Source organism: Leptonychotes weddellii, chromosome 2 (genome assembly GCF_054177405.1).
Source record: "Leptonychotes weddellii isolate Sample4059 chromosome 2, ASM5417740v2, whole genome shotgun sequence".
Lineage (NCBI taxonomy): Eukaryota > Metazoa > Chordata > Mammalia > Carnivora > Phocidae > Leptonychotes > Leptonychotes weddellii.
The window spans coordinates 90,647,934-90,672,766 of NC_138370.1; positions in this window are offsets into that span (position 1 = coordinate 90,647,934).

Here is a 24,833-nt window from a genome sequence, read left to right on the forward strand (position 1 = left end):
TTCTAGGGAAAATCTAGTGATCCTGCTAATGCAAAAGGTGAAGAAGACTCAGATCAACATGATTTGAAATCCCATACATTGAACATGATCATCACCATCAGCAGATACAAATGGGGGCCTACCAGTGAAGGTTGTTGCTCAGGATAATAGTGGAAATATGCAATAAAATATTACATATTTTGTACAGGAAATATAAACATTTCAATGAAGTTTGAGTTCGGACTAATTGTTCGTATGATATAATGTGAAAAAAACAGATATTTTTAATCGAAAGTGGGACAGTCTATAATGAAATGGAAAAATCCATCCAAGAGAATTCACTAACTTAGTGATTTCTAAATTTCAAATCATTTTTTTCCATTATCATGATGTAGCACCCATGTCAAACAATGCATTATTAAGCTTTTCATCTTTTATAACTCTGAAGACTAAAATATGGTGAATCATATATGTGAAAGAGATTTGAAACCCTTAGGTGTTATAGAAATGTAAAGTATCATTATATTATTATTTATACTTAAGTTACAAACAGTATATCCATTTCCAGCCTACCTATGCTAAGATTGTTTTGTTACTGATGTTTAATTTTTATTTATGAATAACTAAAAGTTATTATTTCTTAAGACTGCAAAATATATCACGAAACAGTGGTACTGTTTCTCTGGTTTACTACCACTCCAAACCCAAGCAACCTAGATACCATTCATTGAAAGAAAGTTGTAACTTAGATAGGTTCTTCTCTTAGGATTAATCAATATTACTTCAACAAGATAATATATAAGGAACAATAAACTGTAAGAGTCTGTTTGTAATACTGACTTGTGTTCCTAGGAAAGAAAAGAACCCATATTTAAACTGAGCATAATTGGGGCGCCTGAGTGGCTCAGTCGTTTAAGTGTCTGCCTTCAGCTCAGGTCATGATCCCAGGGTCCTGGGATCGAGGCCCACATTGGGCTCCCTGCTCAGCGAGGAGCCTGCTTCTACCGCTCCCTCTGTCTGCCTCTCTGCCTACTTGTGCTCTCCATCTCTCTGTCAAATAAATAAATAAAATCTTTAAAAAAAAATAAATAAACTGAGCATAACCTGGCTACATTAAGCAGAATATAATAGGAGTGACTTTTTCACTCCAAGTCACTTTTTTGCTGGAAGTACTCGTCATCCCACTACAGCACAGTTATTGACCTGCTTCAGACAACCAGTGGTTTCTAAGAACCCTTCTTGGTATCTGTTTGTAAATATAAAATTTAAATTTGAAATTTTACTAAAATGTAACAAACCATTAGATTCTGTAAAAAAATGAGATTTAAATTTCATTCAAAGAGAGAGTCTCAGTTGGGTTGGCTTGTTCTAGTCAAATGACTATTTTTATTGAAGGCCTAAAACTCCACACATGCTCTCTGCCATGAAAATTGCATTTCCAGTGGAAATGATAACACCTTAGTAGTTCTAAATTGCTTCAATCAAAGCAGTCTATTAACTTCTAGAGTCTTGTTTTGTTTTGCTTTATCACCTTTGCCAGTTACAGACTGTGCCTATCTAGAGTCAACAATTAATTGCTATGCATGAACCTAAACTTGCATTTGGGTCAGAAGAAATTTAAGATATGTGGTGAAAAGGAAAGTTAAAAGTCACACCCAATGATAGTGGCTGACACAAGCAGAGCGGCTTAAATGATATCAGCACCTTTCTTATTGTGAGATTTAATTTTCTTTTGTATGCTAGCTATGTCTCATTCCATTTCTTCTAAACTGACTGGTCAGAATTTGGCACTGAACATGGTGAGAATCATGCTGAAGTTTACCACAGCAAAGTAAAAGTGTGCCACCTCTCCATGGTGTAGATACCAGGAGAACTTATTCTCTGCCATCAATAGGCCTAAAGGTAAGTAGATATACAAATCATGTCCATTTAGTTATGAGAACCACTCTTCAATTTTCTTAGGCGGAGAAGAAACTGTTTGTTGAAATTTATGCAGTTAAGAAGCAAGGGACTGCAAGATATAGCAGGAGCTGTTATGTGATTATGCCCATCAATTCTATGTAAATGTGACATTAGAATTAATATAATCATTTATAAACCTAATATGTTCCATCTTCAAGATATAATTCCCTACCAAACCACTTCTTTATATTCCACCAAAAGATAAATTCCAAGATAGAAAGAAATTTTGTTGATTTGTTTTCACTGCTGAATTCACAGTAACTAGAATAGTAGCTGACTATATGTAGTAGGTATTAGATAATGATCAACTGAATGAATGAATAAATGAATGAATGAAGAAATTAACAACATGGGATGAGTTAAAATGCCAATTGTGAAGAGAGCCTTAATTAAACAACAGTGAAATACTCAAAAGACTAGGCATCTTTATTAAGAACATCACCAAGATACTAGGCAATAGGATACAACAGTACATTAAAAGGATTCTTCACCATGACCATGTGGGATTTATTCCTGGACTGAAAGGATATGGTTCAACATTCACAAATCAATCAATGTGATACACTACATTAATAAAAGAAGGGACAAAAACCATTTGATCCTCTCAATAGATGCAGAAAAAGCATTTGACAAAGTACAGCATCCTTTCTTGGTTAAAACTCTTCATAGTGTAGGGATAGAGGGAACATACATCAATATCATAAAAGTCATATATGAAAAGCCCACAGCAAATATCATTATCAATGGGAAAAAACTGAGAGATTTTCCCCTAAGGTCAGGAATATGGCAGGGATGTCCACTATCACCACTGCTATTCAACATAGTACTAGAAGTCCTAGATCCAGTAATCAGACAACAAAAAGAAATAAAAGGCATCAGAATCGGCAAAGAAGAAGTCAAACTCTCACTCTGCAGATGACATGATACTCTTTGTGGAAAACCCAAAAGACTCCACACCAAAATTGCTAGAACTCATACAGGAATTCAGCAATGTGTCAGGATATAAAATCAATGCACAGAAATTAGTTGCATCTATGCACTAATAGTGAGACAGAAGAAAGAGAAATTAAGGAGTCGATCCCATTTAGAATTGTACCCAAAACCAGAAGATACCAAGGGATAAATCTAACCAAAGAGGCAGAGGATCTGTACTCAGAAAACTGTAGGACACTCATTAAAGAAACTGAGGAAGACACACAGAAATGGAAAAATGTTCCATGCTCATGGGTGGGAAGAACAAATATTGTTGAAATGTCTATGCTGCCTAGAATGATCTATACATTCAATGCAATCTCTATAACAACACCATCAACTTTTTTCACAGAGCTGGAACAAACAATCCTAAAATTTGTATGGAACCAGAAGAGACCCCAGATAGCCAAAAGAATGTTGACAATGAAAACCAAAGCTGGTGACATCACAATTACAGATTTCAAGCTCTATTACAAAGCTGTAATCATCAAGACAGTATGATACTGGCACAAAAACAGACATATAGATCAATGGAACAAAATAGAGAACCCAGAAATGGACCCTCAACTCCATGGTCAACTAATCTTCAACCAAGAAGGAAAGGATATCCAATGGAAAAAAAAAAAAAATCTCTTCAACAAATGGTGTTGGGAAAATTTGACAGCATTCTTCATGCAGAAGAATGAAACTGGACCATTTTCCTCCACCATACACAAAAATAGACTCAAAATGGATGAAAGATCTAAATGTGAGACAGGAATCCAACAAAATCCTAGAGGAGAACAAAGGCAGCAACCTCTTTGACCTTGGCCGCAGCAACTTCTAGCTAGACACGTCCCCAAAGGCAAGGGAAACAAAGGCAAAAATGAACTATTGGGACTTCATCAAGATAAAAAGCTTTTGCACAGCAAAAGAAACAGTCAATAAAACCAAAAGACAACTGACAGAATGGAAGAAGATATTAGCAAATGTCTTATCAGATAAAAGGCTAGTATCCAAAATATATAAAGAACTTCTCAAACTCAACACCCAAAAAACAAAACAAAACAAAACAAAACAAAAGTCAAGAAATGGGCAGAAGACATGAACATACATTTCTCCAAAGAAGACATGCAAAGGGCCAACAGACACATGAATAAATGCTCCACATCACTTGGTATTAGGGAAATACAAATCAAAACCACAATGGGATACCACCTCACACCAGTCAGGAAATGACAGATGTTGGCAAAGATGCAGAGAAAGGGGAACCCTCTTACAGTGTTGGTGGGAATGCAAGCTGGTGCAGCCGCTCTGGAAAAGAGTATGGAATTTCCTCAAAAAGTTGAAAATAGAGCTATCCTAAGACATAGCAATTGCACTACTGGCTTTCTACCCCAAAGATACAAGTGTATTGATCCAAAAGGGCACCTGTACCCCAATGTTTATAGCAGCAATGCCCACAATAGCCAAACTATAGAAATAGCCCAGATGTCCATCCACAGATGATTGGATAAAGAAGAGCTGGTATATATATACAATGGAATACTACTCAGCATTCAAAAAAATGAAATCTTGCCATTTGCAATGATATGGATGGAATTAGAGGGTATTATGCTAAATGAAATAAGTCAATCAGAAAAATACAATTATCATATGATCTTACTCATATGTGGAATTTGAGAAACAAAACAGAGGATCATAGGGAAAGGGAGGGGAAAAATAAAACAAGATGAAATCAGAGAGGGAGACAAACCATGGGAGACTCTTAATCATAAGAACAAGCTGAGGGTTGCTGGAGGGGAAGGGAATAGGGTGATGGGGTAACTGGGTGATAGACATTAAGGAGGGAATGTGATATGATGAGCCCTGGGTATTGCATAAGACTGATGAATCACTGAACTCCACCTCTGAAACTAATAATACACTATATGTTAATTAATTGAATTTAAATAAAAAATATATGTGCATGTGCAAAATAATACTTTAATGCTTCCCATTATAATTTATGGGCATGTTACAGTTTATGATGAATTTTTCACATCCATCAGTCTCCCTAACCTTTTGATTTATTTCACTATGTAACTAAAATATCAAGTTATATTTAACATATCTAACAACCTGTGTAGAGAAATAAACATATAAATTAAAAATGAAAAAAAATCATAAATATATTTTAATCATGTCTTTGATCCTATATTTTCTTCTCCATCTTCACTGCCTTAGGGATTCATTATTTTTCTTTAGGAATCCTATAATGTCTTTCATGCACCCCTACAATTCATCTTCCATATTGCAGCTATAAAATTATGCAACTAAAAAATTATATATACATAAGTGCACAAGTGATAGTGCTTTTCCCTCTATATGCAATCCCATTAACAAAAAGGTTAAGATAAAATTCCTTATCATGGCATAACATGCTCCAATAATCCTGCCCCTGATTAGCTTTCAACTTCACTATAACCATAGAGTCACTTCCAAAATATCCAATGCTCTTCCACATTTCCATACGTTTGCATGAGCTGTTCTCTCCTGTAGTAATTTCTAACCCCATGTCAAAATCACGATTACATTTATTCTTTAAATTTAGTTCAAATTATCCTTCCACTGGTAAATAATTCCTGGTAACATGTCCTTCCTTTCCTTTGAGGAAATTCAACATTTTTGCTTTTTGGTTCCAAAATAATTTCTATTAATATTCAACACACTGTTATATAGTCAGGATATATTACTATGTAAGCACAGTACAAGACAAAATACTAGAAGATTTAAAACAGGTCTTATTCATCTATTTATCCCCAGGAACCCATGTACATAACACACTATCACAGCCCAAAAGCAGTTGTTGAAATACAAAATAAATTAATAGAGTCATATAATACTCTGATGCACTTATACTATTACAGAAAGCTTGCTAAATGCTTCCAACAAAAAAATGAAAAGATACAGCCCCTATGCTCAAAGAATTTAGAATCCAGGAAGAAGATTCATATGCAAATAATCTATTATAATACCATATAATATTTGCAGAAATACAGAGAACCTGAAATTATAAAATATTTAAATTGAAATTCTAGAGATGAGATAGAAGATAATTAAAATTAGCAACTCAGTGAATGACTGTAAAAGCTGATTAAGTAGAAAAAAAATATTAAGGGGGTACCTGCGTGGCTCAGTCAGTTAAGCGTCTGCCTTTGGCTCAGGTCATAACCCCAGGGTCCTGGGATAGAGCCCTGCATCGGGCTCCCTGCTCAGTGGGGAGCTTGCTTCTCTCTCTGCCTGCAGCTCGGCCTGCTTGTGAGCTCTGTCTCTCTGTGTCAAAAAAATAAAGTCTTTTAAGAAAAAAAAAGGAAAAATATTAAGTAGAAGATAAGTTAAAAAAATAACCAGACAAAATCATAAATAGAAATACGAAGGATATCTTCAAAATCATAGAAAAATTGCTAAAACTAAAATATGTGAGAAATTCCTAAAATAAGTCATAGAAAAAGGCACATTATACTCATAGGAACAACAATAAAATTGACAGATAATTCATCAACATAAACAATTAAAAAGACAGAAAGCAATGGAAAGGTATCTTGAAAGTGTTAAAAATAAAGAAATGAAAAGGTAGAATACTCTGTGAAAATATCTATAAAAATAATGCCAAACTATAAAATCTCTGAAAGAAATCAAAGGAGAAAATATTCATATATACAAATATATTGTAGCTAGGATACAAAAAGAACAAAACATAGCAGAAAAACAAATAACAAAATAAATATAAAAAAATGCTCTTCAAAAGGCCCATCAACAATTAATAGATGATATATAAAAATAAATATACAGGGGCACCTGGGTGGCTCAGTCGTTAAACGTCTGCCTTCAGCTCAGGTCATGATCCCAGGGTCCTGGGATCGAGCCCCACATCGGGCTCCCTGCTCTGCAGGAAGCCTGCTTCTCCCTCTTCTACTCCCCCTGCTTGTGTTCCCTCTCTCACTGTGTCTCTCTGTCAAATAAATAAATAAAATCTTTAAAAAATAAATAAATAAAATAAATAAATAAATAAATAAATATACAAAGACCAGACACAGAATAAATGCAGATACTCAATACATTTACCTGACAAAAAATTGTTTTCAAAATATATAAGAACTGTTGTAACTTAGTAATAATAATAATAAATTAATCCAATAAAATATGATCAAATAATTAGAACAGAAAATTCATAAAAGAGGTTCATAAACTACATGAATGCCCAATGACAAATAAAAAGATTTTCAACAATATTAACCATCAGGGAAATGCTCATTGTAACTAAAATAGAAACCACTATACAAACTTAGAAAGATTAAAATTTCAGAGTCTGATCATATCAACTTGATTTTATGGATATGCTTACCTCATACAGAAATATAGCTACATATTAATTAGTGTACTTCTGTAACTCTCATAGAAAATCTGAATTATGGTATTTCTTTTTATTGTAAATTTTAAGACACAGGTCATACACTAAAAACCATTGCATTGTTATTTAAGTGACCATACCTTAGTTATAGTTTTTCATTAAGCGGTTAAAAACCAAAATGTTTTATACTGCTTTATTTTTTAAATTATTAATCTGTTGCGTAATAAAAATGCTATGCCTATATATATATTCTCTATTTCTCCACAAAAGGAAAAGTCTGGCATAATTTTGGTACATTTCCCATAACAATTTTTTTTATGTCCTTCAATTCTTATTTTAAGATAAGATTTTGAGATATGCGGTTTTATAGTCATATCCCTACACTCCAAATTATTCCACAATGAGCATGTATCAGAAATCATCATTTAGAATATAATGAGTTTCGGGGCGCCTGGGTGGCTCAGTCGTTAAGCGTCTGCCTTCAGCTCAGGTCATGATCCCAGGGTTGTGGGATCGAGTCCCACATCGGGCTCCCTGCTCAGCGGGAAGCCTGCTTCTCCCTCTCCCACTCCCCCTGCTTGTGTTCCCTCTCTCCCTGTCTCTCTCTCTCTGTTGAAAAATAAATAAAATCTTTAAAAAAAAAAAAAAAGAATATAATGAGTTTCGATCATGCCGCCTGTGATATAAATTAGTACCTCAAAGGTAAAAATACTTAAACACCATTATCAGTTTCTTGAGATTCCTGTAAGTACTGATGAGCTTAATTATAACTTAGAAATTTGACATATATGGTTAGGAATGCTAAAATGTAAGTGTATTTTATATTAATTATCTATCAGATAATCACATATTATGACCATTAATAAACCAACAAATTTAGACTTGATATTTTAATTTTGCCCTAAAAAGTATCAAATCAGAAAAATTAATGTCACATTGCAGAGTGATCATGATTCAAGTACTTGATACATTTGATATTGAAAATGAATTTAGGTTGGTTTTATGTACCCTTCCTACCGGTTTTCTCCATTTTCTGAAAATGAAAACATTCAAAAATACATTTTAAAGCAAATACCTTCAAGAGTTTTTTCTATGACACTTTAGAGAATTTTAAAAGTTGACTAGAAATCCAAATTCTTCATTATTCTCCAAAGCCTATTTCCAGTTATATTGCCATTCCTGTGATATTTAATAAACTGCATTTTCCCTTGCTAGCTGAAGCATTTTGGAATTATGGTCTCCTAAAATAAAATAAGAAAGTACTCATTCCGTCCTTTTTTCATTCCTGTTTAGATCTTGCTGAAATAGTCAATTTTATTTATGTCAACAATTCTACATGTAAGAGAGAGTTTCTTGGAATCAAAGGAACAAGAGGATCAGAAACAATTATCATGCAGGTTCCCTTTATATTTTATCTAGTGAAATCCAGACAATGATTCCTGCAGAGCAATAACTCTTTTCCCTTTGAGCCCTGAGCTCCTGTGGAAAAGGAGAAACGCCAGATCTTCATAGAAACACTAGGCAAAAAAATACACCCCTGTTGCCCCATTCTTGCTCTGTCAACAAAAAGTTAAAAAGCAGAGAAAAAAATGAAGTAGTGAATTGAGACATTAAAAAAAGTGATATCAGAAATGGAGGAAAACTGAGATAATCGCATTATAGAACTCACAGGCAAAAGTGTTTTTTTAATTATTTTTTATTTTTTTAAGTCTCTGTAAAGAGAAGACTTGGCAAGTAGTATCCAAGGAAGGAGAAAAAAAAACATAGACTGACCTTTAGGGTTAGTCATTGATAACCCCTGTGTGGGAGAGTGAAGGAGAAAGGGAGATTTCACTAAGGTGGAAGGTAAAGAGTGGAGATTTGAACGCATATTTTACTCTTCTTCCTAGGACCTGAAATCTTTATCATCAAGCTAGCTAGTTATCATCTATCTTCCCTATTTGCCCATCATCTGTCGATGGATCTATCGATCTGTCTGTTTAATCTATCTGTCTGCCTCCTTATCTATAGGGAGACAGTGAGACAGAGAGAATACCATTGAGGAGATGACAACGGGGGAGAGGTGAGGTGTCAACATATTTTTGGGATGTGTGAAGCAGATGGATAAGTAGTAAATGACTTGTAACACAGAGAAAGCTGAAAACCCAGTGCCTGCAGGGGAGGATGGCAGGATGAAACAAGCTGTCTGTGCAGCAGAAAGAACTCACAAAACAGTTCCTGGAGACAGGGTGAGGGGTGGATCTAGTTAACAGTCTGAGTTAAGAAAGAGTTAAAATGCCCCGATTTGCCCTCACCCTACCCTGGTCAGAAAGGTGAATTTCTCCCCATAATGAAGCAGGAGATGGACGATTTATCTTCTGGAAAAATTGAGTGAGAGCAAACTAAGGTTCAGGATTGCCAAGGATACCCAAAGATGAGGGTGAAAAACTATGCCAACAACAAAGGAATTAAATGGAATTCTAAAAATTAACCCTGCAATTTCAATCCTGGTTCTCTAATTAGCTCCAACTGTGAGCGTGCTCAGTTTTTAGCTCTGAGCAAGAGATTAGAAAATTTATCTCTGAAGAAACTGACCAGCCTGAAGGAGAAAACAAAACAAAAGCTACAGACATGAACAGTTTGCAGTCCAAATAAAGCTTCACTAGAGAGTAAGCCCATCTTCCAGCAAGACCCCTTCCTACACAAGCACACACAGCATTTCAATAGATTGTTTTATTGTTTTAACTGCCTTGTTGAGATATAATTTACATACCATAAAATGCACCCATTTACAGTGTACATACAATTTGATGATTTTTATGTATGTGAATCCTTGATGTATTCACAGAGTTGTGGAACAATCCCCACAATCAGCTTTTAGAATCTTTTCTTGACCCCAGAGCGAGCACTGGCCTCATTAGCTTTCCCTCTCCACTTTCCCCCAACTCCAGCAGCCCTAGGCAACCACTAATCTACTTTCCATCTCCACAGAGTTAACTATTCTGGACATTTCAAATAAATGGAACCATATATTATGTGGCCTTTTGTGACTAGCTTCTTTAACTTAGTATAATGTTTTCAAGGTTCACAAATAACCTTTTAAAAATATACATAATAACTTTATTGAAATAGGATTCATGTATCATACAATTCCCCACTTAAAGGATACAATTCAATGTTTTTTAGTATTTTTCACAGTTTCACATCCACCATCATCATCAGTTTTAGAACATTTCGTTACTCTAAAAAATTTGGTTTCCATTAGCAGTCACACCCCATTTCTCTCCAACACCCTCAGGCCTAGGCAACTACTAAACTAATTTCTGTCTCTATAGATTTACCTATTCTCAACATTTCATACTGAATCATACAATATATGGTCTTTTGTGACTAGCTTCTTTCACTTAGCATAATGTTTTCAAAGTTCATTCCCATGGTTGTATGTATCAACATTTGCGTTCTTTTTTTTTATCACTAAACTTTTTCATACATTACTCTTAATTATCATTTGACAGCCAATGGTCAATACATATTTGATGAAATCTTACGATAATATTGATGAAATCTCCCAGAAAGTAGAAAAAGGCAAGGAGAGAAAATAGAAAAGAAGAATAGAGTATTACATAAAATGTTTCATATACAATATACAATATCAACAGGAGTAAAAGACAGGACCAAGAAAAAATGGGAGGCAATTATTGGATAGATATTTAAAATAAATAACAAAGATAATTGGATTCCATGTTAAAAGATCACAATAATTGCTCATCATCACAATTGGGAAAATGATCTTTCAAGGGATGATCATCCAGTAATTTAGAATACAGGGATATGGAAAAAAATCCTAAGGAGAAAAAAAAAGAAAAGTAAAGCCAGTCATACACAATGCAACATAAATTAAAAAGTCATCAGACTGTTCAATAGTAATCCAGGGACAGTGGTGCATGCCTTCGGAAGGCTGAGAAAAACTGATTTACTATCCAAATTATCCAAAACTTTATATCCAAATACTAATTAGGGTTGAGGCTATTATCAAGTTATATTCAGACATGTAAGTACTTAAAGAAACTTATTTCCCATGCATCCCTTCCCAGGAAACTTGTGGGATGAGTAGCTTCCCCAAAAGAGTAGACCAGGAAAGAGAAAGATGCAGGTCCAGGAATTTGGCATGGGACACAAGAAAGAAATCAAGGAGGGAAGATGGATTGTAGTGAAAGGGCACCCTAAGACTGTAGCTGTAGCTATAGGCTGTAGCTGGCAAGAGCCTCACAGGCCAGATGGATAAGGAAATAGAGTATAAAGATTCCTTGATGGGTTTTACTGTAGGGAGAAGAGTTTAAGTTCCTTTGGATATACTGTTAGGATGAAACTAAGAGAACCATGCTGGTGGATGACAGATAGGAGTTGGGGGAAAACTAAGCCAATTTTTATCTTCCATAATGTAAAATAAATAAATGATTTAGAAAATTGAGAAAATTAAGAGTCAGCAGTATCAGTTTATTTAGCAATAAATACTGTAATAAGGAGATAATTTATAAGAGGTTTACTTTGTGACTCAGAACTCAGTAGAAGATGAGATAAGGTGTATTCTGGAATTTTTTTTTTCCTTCTTTCCTTCCCTCTTCCTTTTCCTCATCTTCATTCTACTCCTCTCCTCGTTCTCCTCTTCTGCTTCTGTCTCCTCCTTTTTTCCTTGTTTTATTATGTACTTTTTGTTAAACTTAAAAGCATATATTACTTTGATAAAAACCACTTTGCACACATTCTGCATGGAGCACTGGGTGTTATGCACAAACAATGAATCATGGAACACTTCATCTAAAACTAATGATGTAATGTATGGGGATTAACATAAGAATAAAAAAAAAACCACTTTGCAATTCTTTTATTTATCTTTTTAATTTTAAGTAATCTCTACACCCGTTGTGGGGCTTGAACTTACAATGTCAAGAACAAGAGTCACATGACTGGGTTAGCCAGGCACCCCTATAATTCTTTTAAAGTGATGGGTGGTGATAAAGTGATTTTTATTCAGATTTCTATTATTATAAGTTAACTTGACAACTTTAACAGGTAAAAAAGGGCATAATAACTTGCAATAGGTAGCATTGTTTTTTTTAAATTTTTTGCTAATTTTTTGTTTAAATGTATAGATGTTTTTATTTGTTTTTGTTTGCTTGCATTAAGATGGATGAAATGAAGATGTGCATATAGTTTGAAAGTTAAATTTCACTGGGTAAGAATAAATTGATGAGAGAAAAGAAGGGAGACATAACTGATAGAGAATTTTCTGGGAAAGATGGGAGTAGGTGAGCACAGAATCTTGGGTAGGGCATTAAGGCCCTGTAATAGTACCTACTCTTTATTAAATGCTCATTTTGTACCAGTCCCAGATTACCTCATTTCAATGTCCCCATAATCATATGATGTAGGTCTTATTATTCCTATTTTACAATCAATAATCCTGAATTTTAAATATATTTTTTAAAGATTTTATTTATTTGACAGAGAGTGACATAGCGGGAGAGGGAACACAAGCAGGGGGAGTGGGAGAGGGAGAAGCAGGCTTCCTGCTGAGAAGGGAGCCCCATGCGGGACTCGATCCCAGGACCCTGAGATCATGACCTGAGCTGAAGGCAGACGCTTAACGACTGAGCCACCCAGGAGCCCCGTGAATTTTAAATATTTTAGTAGTTAAATAATACGGTAAGTTAATGGAAGAGCAGGAATTTGAACTGATGTTCTCCTCTTGAGCTTGTGAGCCTGAACCCTGAGCCTCAGTTTCTTTATGTGTATAATGTGGGCAATAGTGCCTTCCTCATCTGATTATTTCAAAAATGAAATAAGGCAGATAAAGAGCAGAGTATTGCAACTGACCAAGAGTAAAAATGTCATTAAATGCCATCATCATTACTATAACAGCTACTAATAGGCAAATAAGAGAGATAAGATTAATGAAAAAAATAAAGGAATATTTGACCCTTATTTTGTGAGGATAACTTCTCTTTACATGCTTGCTTTTTGGTGACTAAGCATAATTGCTAATACAATATTACTTTAAAATCATACCAGATATAAATGACCAGAAAGCCTATTGTTTGTTTAATAAAAACAGAAAGAAAGAAGGTAAGGCACCTTTTTTTCAGATAAAAAAGTTTTATTGACTGAAGAAATAAAAACTGTTTTCACATATTCACCAAAGAGCTCTAAAAGTTTTACATAAATCCAATTGGAGTTGCAAAAATAAACTTCCAAAAATTAGTCTAATTTCCAACCTAAAATACTCTATTGGAGTGAACACTTAAAATGACTATGTATATATATGCATATATATATAACTCAGATATACAAGGAAATACATAGTAATAAATCCGATTCACTCGTAAATAAAAACTCATATTTTTTTTATAAAGATTTTATTTATTTATTTGACAGAGAGAGACACAGCTAGAGAGGCAACACAAGCAGGGAGAATGGGAGAGGGAGAAGCAGGCTTCCCGCCGAGCAGGGAGCCCGATGCGGGGCTCGATCCCAGGACGCTGGGATCGTGACCTGAGCCGAAGGCAGAGGCTTAACGACTGAGCCACCCAGGCACCCCAAAAACTCATGATATTATTGCTGCTGATTAATACATCTTTGCCTAACTATAATAAAAAGGCCACAACAGCGTAACAGGCTGCCGTGCCCACTCCAAAAACAAAACTACACTTGTTGAAATTGTTCTTGACTGTTGGGCTCTTGATTATTGTGCAGTGTTTTCCATTTCTGCAAGCCAGTTATCAAAGACTCAAGAAACCTTTAGTAGTTGAGGATCCATCCCTATTTCATCTGAATTTCAAATAGGAAAAATCAGGCACTGTAGTTAAATACATCTCTTAAACAGGGAAAAACGCTCAACAGAAACAAAGAAAAATTAAGTGCAACTGTTGTTATGACGGCACAGCTGTGCACCTGTGATTGCAATCAGACACGATGGAAGCATGTGTTTCCCCATGTGGCAGTCATCTGACTATCCTCCTCCTTCGGGATCTCTGAAATCATACATTGGTATTCTTTCTAATTCTAATATGTGTGCTTAACTACCACTCAGTTCTTAATTTCTTTCACAACCATCAATGTGTCAATATAATAAAGAATGGATCTACACAGCCATTACAGAACAAAGTGATACAAAGAATTCCTAATAAGTTACTTGATGCCTGCAACCAGCAGCTTCAACTTCAGCTGATTTAGTATGTAGATTGAATTCACCTTCTATTGATGAATTAGCAACATTTTCAAATGCATGGGTAGACACAAGATGCTCAATTAAAATGACTAGGCTGCAAAAAATAAAGCTGGCAAAGCCAAAACTATCTTGTTCAGTAAATGGATTTTTCTGTAATTGAAAAAAACCACAACAAACTGAGTCACATTAGTGTAATTCAATCTTAATTATTGCCCTAAGAGTCCATTTAAATATTTATGAACAATTCTTTCCAAATGCCTTGTCAGCTCTATTCAATTAGAGAACATACTGTCAGTTGTACTTTTCCAAAATGACTTTGATTTCTTCATTATACTGCGACCCTTATACTTAAAAATTTGTACCTTGAAGCCATAGGCATCTGAAGCTGGGTTCATTTAGGAATCCAGATCCTGGCAGTTTCTGAGACAGTGGCTCTTAGTTTGGAGTAAGTACCAGACAAAGAAAATTAGGAAAATAAGTGTAAACTACTTGGCTCAACGGTGTTTGTACCTGGGTATTAAGAGTCGCTCTTTTATCTGCTCAGCTGAAAGTCATTTATCTAGCTCACAACAGAAAGGCAATAAATTCATGGGGAAGTTAGTACTGGCACATCATTGTGCTTCCTATGGAAGGGAAGCTGAGCTAATACAACCGACCACTGTGTCACATTCACCTTACAAGATGTAATATTATTCCTATGCTTTCGCACTCTTGGAAGAAAATGGAGGGAGACGCTAGCTGGCAGGTATTTGAGATTTATCCCATTCACTTATCAGGATATATAATATATATTCAGTTATTTTTGCCTACCTGAAATGACCTATAACATACACAGTTCCTTGGAGCCTATCAGCCGTCTTTGTACTAAAGATCATATTTCATCCTTATTAACATGATCTGCACATCAACACTTCCCTGCCTGTCTGTGTGCATTTTCATTACTGTCTTTATCTTTAAAAGTTCACTTCCAGAATTCCAAGGAAAGAGTTCTATTCATTATGCAAAGCAGAAAAACAATCTCTGGCAGAGTAGCAACTCATTGTGCATTTTGTTTACTCATCATTAATCAGTGCCTTGGATTTACAGATACAAAAAATGTAAATGGTCTATTAAAAAGAAATGTTGGCAATATCTACCTGTCATAAGGACATTATGAGCAGCTATTTAAAAAACAAGTTTTTGGGGTGCCTGGGTGGCTTAGTCGTTAAGCATATGCCTTCGGCTCAGGTCATGATCCCAGGGTCCTGGGATCGAGCCCCGCATCGGGCTCCCTGCTCTGCGGGAAGCCTGCTTCTCCCTCTCCCACTCCCCCTGCCTGTGTTCCCTCTCTCGCTGTTGTCTCTCTCTGTCAAATAAATAAATAAAATCTTAAAAAAAAAAAGTTTTTAATGAGTTATAGATTATCAGGAACTTTTCTTGCTCTTATCCAATGTGTCTCAGCAAATGAGGAACAAGTTTTTACTTATAGTCTGAGTAATTACAAGTTTAGGTCTGAATCTGTTCTTTAGCATGTAAAATAATAGGATGCAAATAAAGGTACTATGCTCACTTACTGCTTTTCTCCTACCTCAATTTTTTCAGAGTAATTATCCTTTACTCAACATTAGAATTAGCAAGAAATAAAAATTCTTCGAATTAGCAAGAAATAAAAATTCTTTGAATAGGAAAACAAACAATTTAAAAAATCCTATTCTAAGAAAAGGAATTCCACCTTTGCCTCTTGTTTGACTCTAGGAAAGCAAGAGTGGAAAATCCATTTGGTCAAGTATATTTTCCTATTTTCATGCTGGGTGAATAATTAGAAAATCATTGTCAAACTCTTCAGTGGACTCATTCTGACATGGCTCTGACACAGCTCCACCAGTGATTCAGACTCAGCCCATAAAAATCTCTATGTATAAATAGATTTATGTCAGCTTGGTTATGCCAAGAACACAGGAGTTCCAAGCAAAGCAACAGTGAGTCTAATCCTCTTCTGTATTCGTTTAATATTTGGAATGGAGGTAGGGGAAATATGTCTTGCCTAGCTTTTTTTTTTTTAAGATTTTATTTATTTATTTGATAGAGAAAGAACCTGTGCACAAACAGAGTGGAGGGGTGGGACAGGGAGAGAGAGAAGCAGGCTCCTGGCTGAGCAGGGAGCCCAACACGGGACTGGATCCCAGGACCCTGGGATCATGACCTGAGCTGAAGGCAGATGCTTAACTGACTGAGCCACCCAGGCACCTCTTGCTGAGCTTTCTTTAATTCATTAAAACTTTACCTCAATTGGGTACAATATACACCATGCAATTATTGCAATACAGTGAAATAAGTACTTAAATAGATGTAAACACAGAAGATACAGAGAAGTACCTTTTATTTATCATACAGCACACCATAAGAAAGCACACAAATTATAACTGCCTCTGATCTCAGTCCGTGTTGTCAAACAACTTTTGGAATGAAGCAATCTTAACTTCTCTTGGGATTCATAAACTTTCTTTTCATTGTTAAGCCTGTGATTATATGAAAATCTGTATCTACCTTTGTGCCCAAAAGTTACTGCCTATATACAAATGTAGCCAAATTCTATTAACACCAAACAGTGAAACGTTAAAAATGCCATGATTATGTTCCATATTTACTTCCATTGATTTCCTGTATCAGCATTTTTAAAGCTCAATTTAGTTTCTTATATATTCAACATTTGTCACCAAGAGTAAGTATTATCTAATCAAAACTAAATTGGCTTAGAAATTCTGTTGGAGGGCGCCTGGGTGGCTCAGTTGGTTAAGCGACTGCCTTCGGCTCAGGTCATGATCCTGGAGTCCCTGGATTGAGTCCCGCATCGGGCTCCCGGCTCGGCAGGGAGTCTGCTTCTCCCTCTCCCACTCTCCCTGCTTGTATTCCCTCTCTTGCTGTGTCTTTCTCTGTCAAATAAATAAATAAAATCTTTAAAAAAAAAAAAAGAAATTCTGTTGGAATTATATGAGGAAGATTTAAATTCAGCTTCAAATCTCCTCAGCTATATTCATTTGTATGGCTGAGAGTTGTAGAGATTTGTTTTATCAGTAACAAACTGAAGTGACCTAGGAAACAAAATTCATAAATATATATGTTTATATATATGTTTATATATACTAGTAAATTTTCTGCTCATATAGAGTATATCTTAAACAGGTATAAAAGTACAGACAAAAGAAAAGGCAGTATTTATACGTGAAATGGAATTTGAATTTTAGACTTAAAATGTTTTAATAGCTGAACAAATTTAATTTATTGTCATAGTCAATTATGAAAGAATTACTTTTTTTTAAGTGGCAAATAGTATTAATTATAAAATCCCTAGCATCTGCCCCTTACATGGATGTGCTTGTTGCTTTAATTATGTAGTCTAATTTTTACTTGTATTATGTGTTTCAGTTAACAAAGAAGATTGATACACATTAGTTGAAACAACTATTTCACACTCATTCAGGCATTATTTTTCTTATTATGTCCATCGGGAGACTGGCTAAAATGTTGAATCCAAGATAACAGACTCAAGAATCCACAATGCCTAAGTTCAGAATAATGTTAAAATAGATGTTACTAAGGTTTTTATCCTTCCTCTTAGCCACACAAAGTGATAAAAGTTTAAGCACTCTAACTTGTAGAACAAATGTTGCAGTGGGAATTGGAAATATAGGTTTGGAGTACAGAGCAGTGATCAGGATTGATCATGTATTTTTGTACTTTGAAACTTCTGTTGAGGTGCCTGGGTGGCTCAGTCAGTTAGCGTCAGCCTTCGGCTCAGGTCATGATCCCAGGATCCTGAGATCGAGCCCCGCATTGGGCTTCCTGCTCAGTGGGAAGCCTGCTTCTCCCTCTCCCACTCCAAAAAATATAAGTATTTTCTGGAGGTGAAAGATATTAGTAATTTCTGTGTATAATATGAAGAAACAGGGATGTGAGGGTTTGGGTTTAAGATTTACTGATGGGTAGTCAGATTAAATTGCTTAGAAGAAAATTTCTAGAGGAAATAGTCCTATCTCCTTCCTTTCTTTCTTTCTTTTTTTTTTTTAAAAAAAAACCTTTTTTTTTAAGGTTTTATCTATTTATCTGACAGAGAGAGAGTGAGAGAGCACAAGCAGAGGAAGCAGTAGAGGGAGAGGGAGAAGCAGGTGGGGCTTTGAGAGAGAGAGAGAGACCATAAGTGGGGGTTGGAGGGGTGGAGGGAGAGGGACAAGCAGACTCCCTGCTGAGCAGGAAGCCTGACTTGGAGCTTGATCCCAGGACCCTCAGATCATGACTCTAGCCAAAGGCAGATGCTCAACCATCTGAGCCACCCAGGTGTCCCATATCTCCTTCCTTTAATATATATGTGAAGTAGATTTAAAACAAACTGAAAGAAATAAGAAAACAAGAAAAAGTGAGGAAGCGTGTGAACAATGTACATGTTTACAACATAATCAGAAACATGTGGGTCTTTTATTATCTTATTTTTTTATTTTTTTCAAGTTTTTATTTAAATTCCAGTTACCATATAGGGTAATATTGGTTTCAGGAGTAGAATTTAGTGATTCATCACTTACATACAACACCCAGTGCTCATCAGTTGAGTTGATATGAATTGATAGAATATAAGAAACACCCATTTTAATGGTGTTTTCTACCTTCGATTTCTTTAATTTTTAGTCTCTGTTGGTGTATCAAAAAATGTTGCACTTTTAGATTTTAAAAATTCAGTTCTTTTTGTTTACATATTTTAACTTGTTCACATAATGTATTCCTAGTACATTGAATGAGAACAAGATCTTGAAAATCTACCATAGCCATGGCTCCAAAATTGAATTTCAGATAAAAGGTTAGTATATACCTGGCTGTTATCCCAGGTGACCATGGTACCTTAAATGTCCTTTGACCTCAACTTCTTTCTCTAGATAATATAATTATGTAATTAAATCTATGTTAATTGCATAGAACATATGCTATTGAGTTAGTGAGAGACCAAGAGAGTCATTGTGTTTATGCTTCCATGATAGTAGTCAGTTGCTATCAGTTTCCAACTTCTAGGTCTTTTGCTGAACCAGTGATGTAATCTTGCAACTGATATGATCTTACTCATGTCTTGATTACCAGGATCTGAAACAACATGATTGCAGTTCCTAACACTTTTATTTACTTATTTATTCATTAGCAAAATGATTTTCTTTTATTCTCTGGAACTTCAGTAAAATAAGTTGACTTGTGTATGATTTATGTTAATTTCTACATGATGGTGGGAATTAAGACTAAAGAAAGGCTTCTGGGGAAAAGCCTGTTCTTTATTTCATAAGATCTTCAGGGCAGGGGCTGACTTCTCTCAACTTCTCCATACTTCCTAACTGACAGTTGGCCTGAAGAGACACTGGTCAGTTCAGAGCAGCTTCTTGAGGAGGGGCAATCTACTAAAACTTTTTTTTTTTTTTAGTCAAACTGAATTAAGAGATGCAGTGAAAGGTTAAAAAAGACTCTTCTGAAGCTGTTTCTATATTAACAACTTAAGTGGCCTAGTTTGGGGACCATGCTTTAGAAACCATATTGCCTGGGAATTTGAAAAGACATAAGTAATTAAGAGAGAGAAAGAAACCTCTCTCTGTCAGTGAAACTGTTGCCTGAGAAGATAACAATTCACTGCCCTTGAGGAGGTGAAAACTGGGAAGTGAGAAGTTTCATTTACCACCTATTTCTCCAAGAAACATTCAGAAGGAAAATACAGAAAAAAATGAGATGTGTGAATGCGGCACATATTATGTCAAGAAAATACGGATATCATGCAGGAAGTCAGTTGTGACAAGATCATAAGAACATCAATGTAAATAGATTTATAAATACAAAAATCAAGCATACTCTATGGAAACATCCCAGAATGATCAAAAATCCAATCAGTAAACCTCGGGAGTATTCAAGAAACAAATCACTGTAATCAAAGTTGTCATTTTTTAAAGTTTCTATAGCATAAAAATGATACTATAAGTAACTTTAATTCATCAGTGCTGTATCTAGGAGGAATAATTACTCCTTCCTCAGCTTTCTGACTTTCATATAAAAAGTATGCCTTTTAATTGCCAATTTCAGCTCTAACATGGAGAACATAGACCTCATCACTCTGGTCCTTACAACCATAAAAAGCTACCAAAACAAAAACAAAAACAAAAAAAAAACAAACCTGGAAAATGAGTTCTATTTATCAGATCACCCTGGAATCTGGAGATACAGGTATATTCAGGGAGATACACTAATTCAGATCTGCTTGTCTAGAGCAGAAGACACAGGAGCTGTTTAATTGGTGGGAAATTTAAATGGAAATATGAAGGAATTGCTGGCGACTGAGTGTAGACTGGCATGGTAATAAGAAAACCTTTCGAGTCTCCACATTTTCATGGACATTGCCTCCGGGAACCCATCAAGTTCTCACAATGAACATCTGAAAAAGGTCTCCTCGTGGCTCTGGCAGGTATAAGTGGAAGAGTAGCCATTGTGGAAATGATTGGAGTCTGTTATACTAAAAGCAAGAATTGTACACAAACACTGTACACTGGTTGTTGATAAAGTTGGGACCAAGAATATACAAGTTAATAATTTTGAAACAACTACATATGTATCTTGGGATCAAACAATTAAATAAATAGATGGTGGATGGTGGGAGTCAAGTTTCTTTATACTGGAGGGGTAGGTTATGTACAAGGCAAGAGAGAAGTCTAAAATAACCCATGTAGTAATAGATCAGAGTTGGAGAACAGTATGAACTTATGTTTAGTGTAATATAGATGCAAATGCTTAAATATAAACATCTTTATAGATATGTGTATATACAGTTTAATATAGACACACATGTATATGTACACCTATATTTTCTTGTTCTGTCAGCTCAGAGGGCCCAGCAGTAAAAGCATCTCAGTAGCAATGAGCAAACCTAGTGCCTGATTGTACTTTCTAAACCATTTGACAATAAAGGAACCGGGGATCCTTAGAGAAGTAGCTGATTCTGGGATTGGTCAGGAAGTGTACAAAATGAGCCTAGAGCATCTTATGATACCTGAAAGTAAGAAAGCACACAACAAACAGATAAACAAAAAACAAATCAAACAAGAAACACAATAATGGGGGTATGTCAAAAGGACATATGAGCCAACTGAAAGAGCTACCAATGGTCAATGCTAGAATAATTTGAACAAAAAAATTAATTAAATAATACTGGATCATAATCCAAAAATTATTATTTGTAAAACAAATGAATTCATACTGGTATAAATAAATGATTAAATGAGTTAATAAATGGGAAAAATAGACAAATGTCTCATTTTTTTCCCAGAAGAATAGAAGAATTCCAAATAACTTGTGTAAATACTACCTCTTCAAAGAGGTGATGTATAACCCTCCACTCTTTAATTGTGGGCTGCACATAGTGACTTCTTTATGAAGAGTGCAATATACAAAACAGTAAACAGAGTAACTTTATAGTAGGGAAACTTGAAAATCACTATCTCAGCCAATTGATCGATGTTAGCAATTACAGTGATATATCATAAAATATGTTAATTGTTCCATGTGTGTAAAGATAATTAAGAAAATCATTTAAATAAAAATGTTTGCTGGTGCAATCTAACTCTGATTTAGAAATTTTGAATTCCTCCATTTCTAATATTGTCTCAAAGTCAAGTAATATATTGTAGAACTTCGTAAAATTTTTTAATCTGTGTTTTTTATAACACAGGGTTTTTTTCTCCTTTATGAAAACTTGTCCATTTTGGATGTTTTTACATATACCTTTCTTAGTAATTTTATGGAAGATAAAAAAAGGTAGCTCTGCTATCCATCCAAAGATCAGCCTTTTAATTACATAACTGCATGAGTTTCTCTTGCTCCTGAATCTCTCAGCAGCCTTTGATAGTGATAATGATATTGTATTGTAGTGTAATGAGAATCAGGGAGAACTTTTCAGTGCGGTCAGACTGGCAAATGCATCTAAAACCTTTTTCCCAACAATGAAATAAAGAAGACTTCAGTTGAAGAGAACACATTGAGCCAACTTCTGGAGTATCTTTAAAAATACCTACTTTAAGAAAATCTCTTTTGATATAAAGTTTGTATATCTTCCACTTTTTTCAAAAATTATTGTGCCATTTCTGAAAGATGCTAAATGAGTCAAATTGATAACATCAATTCGATAGTCTAACACATTCTTCCCATCCTAACAATCTTAGAAATTAATTTTGTGATAAATGGACATTTGCATTATTTACAGGTCATCTTTTTTTTTTTTATAAGGAATTAATTCTAGCTCCATCTTGCCAAGAGGTAACTGGTAAGACAGACACCACATAAAACTACTCAATCAGTCCTGTCTTTACTGTAAAAGACATAGTTTATCTGCCCTAGGGATAAGAGACACATCACCAGCTGTGACAAGTGGACTGAGGTTATCAAGGGAAGAGAGGTATTCCTGTTCTACTTCTTGGCCCAATTTCTTTTAAAGGAGCTACAAAAAATTTGGTTTTACCATCGCCTTCACAAAGCAATTTTAGTATTTACTCTATAAAAGTATTATAAATATATAATTGATAACATTGATATTAAAAAAGGCATTATATCCCTTAGCATGGAGCAATTTTGATGAATAAATAACAAAAATGATAAAGTTGAAATGGATAATTAATGGGCCACTGAATATATGTTGTACCAATTTTTACTTTGCCAAGGAAAAAAAGCAAAATTAGACATATGATCATTAAACCATGATAGTAAATTAAAGAATAACAATCACTCTCACCAAGCACAAATTATGTCTTCTAGCTTTTAAAGATTTGAGTACCTTAACAGAAAATAATAAACAAATTTATAAATCTGTTCTTGATATCAAATATCTGCAAAGCTTTTCCAAGAATGTTTATGAATATTTTACATAAACCAATAATACAGGTGTATAAACACAGATAAAAATTAACTAAATTTATTTTTCTATGAAGAATTACACATTGAAAAATACCTTGCTTGCAAAATGAAAAGAACATAACCAGAGCTTTGAAATTTTTGAAAAATATTTTCCTTTTTTTCCCACAAAATAAGATTTCTAAAAGCAACATGCCCTCCTAAATATCAAGATAATATCACTGTGCCAGTATACTGAATTACTTAAATCTGTTTTTCTAAAAAGATGGCATTTAATTAGGCAGATCACAAAGGTCTGTTTTTTACTCTCCTTCCAAGTTCTAAAGAAATAAAAATGAATGTATTTGAGTCAGTATATTTTAGTTATAGTCTGTTGTATAATTTAAAACAATAGCATATGAAATCATTCTCTGATCATATCAGAAGTTTAAAAAACAGTAAGCTGACTTAACATGTTTTTGAATATCTGATATTAAATGCAATGTTCTAGATCTGATTCATCTCTTAATTTTGGATATGTAAGGTTCCCTCCATAGATTCTTTTCATCCACTGTCATTAGTAAAAATAAAACACATTCAAGTCTCCATCAAATCTTCTGCTCTTCCAACTACACACTTTCAAAATGTTCTTATTGGACCTGATAAATCTTAGCAAAAGATAAATCCATTTCCATAACTACTATTGTACTTTGGGGAATCTATTTATTTGCTGAGGGTTTAGTACTATTGAGATTCTTAAAATTATTTTGTTAGGGAGAGTAAGTTGAAGACACTAATATAACTTGAAAAGAAAAAAAAAAGAAATTAGGAAACCAAGGTATAGCATAGCTGTGATTTTATAAATACTGCCTGTTTTTTTTCTTTTTTTTGATATTTTATGCAAGACTTTATTTGTAATGGAAAACAATTTCTTGTTCCTATGTGCACAAAAACTATTTGTTGACTGTAGTAGAATAAAATCCTTCTAGTTGAGTACTTTGGCATTTTGTATTATGTTTCTTCGATGTGTTATAACTCAGCGTCATTTACTATTGATCTTTTTCCAACTCTTAGTTTCTTTAAAATATCCTATGGTTTTTTTTACCATATATCCCTTAGGCATCATAACATTCAATATATTTTAGGCATCACTACTCATTTCAGCATGATCCTTTGCACTCTGGGGAAAGCGAGGTGGGGAGCAGTATTTACAGTTTTTTAAGACTCCAGTCCTAGGACATACACTGCTGCAGCATATCACAAGAATAAAAAAAAAAAATGAAGGAAAAATTTTAAAGAAGGGACAAGGGCTATTCCAGTGCAATAGCATACAGAGAAGGGATTAACATGTTCTATTTCATTGCATCAATGTTTCTTTTTCTTTTTTTTTTAATTTTATTATGTTACGTTAATCACCAGACATTACATCATTAGTTTTTGATGTAGTGTTCCATGATTCATTGTTTG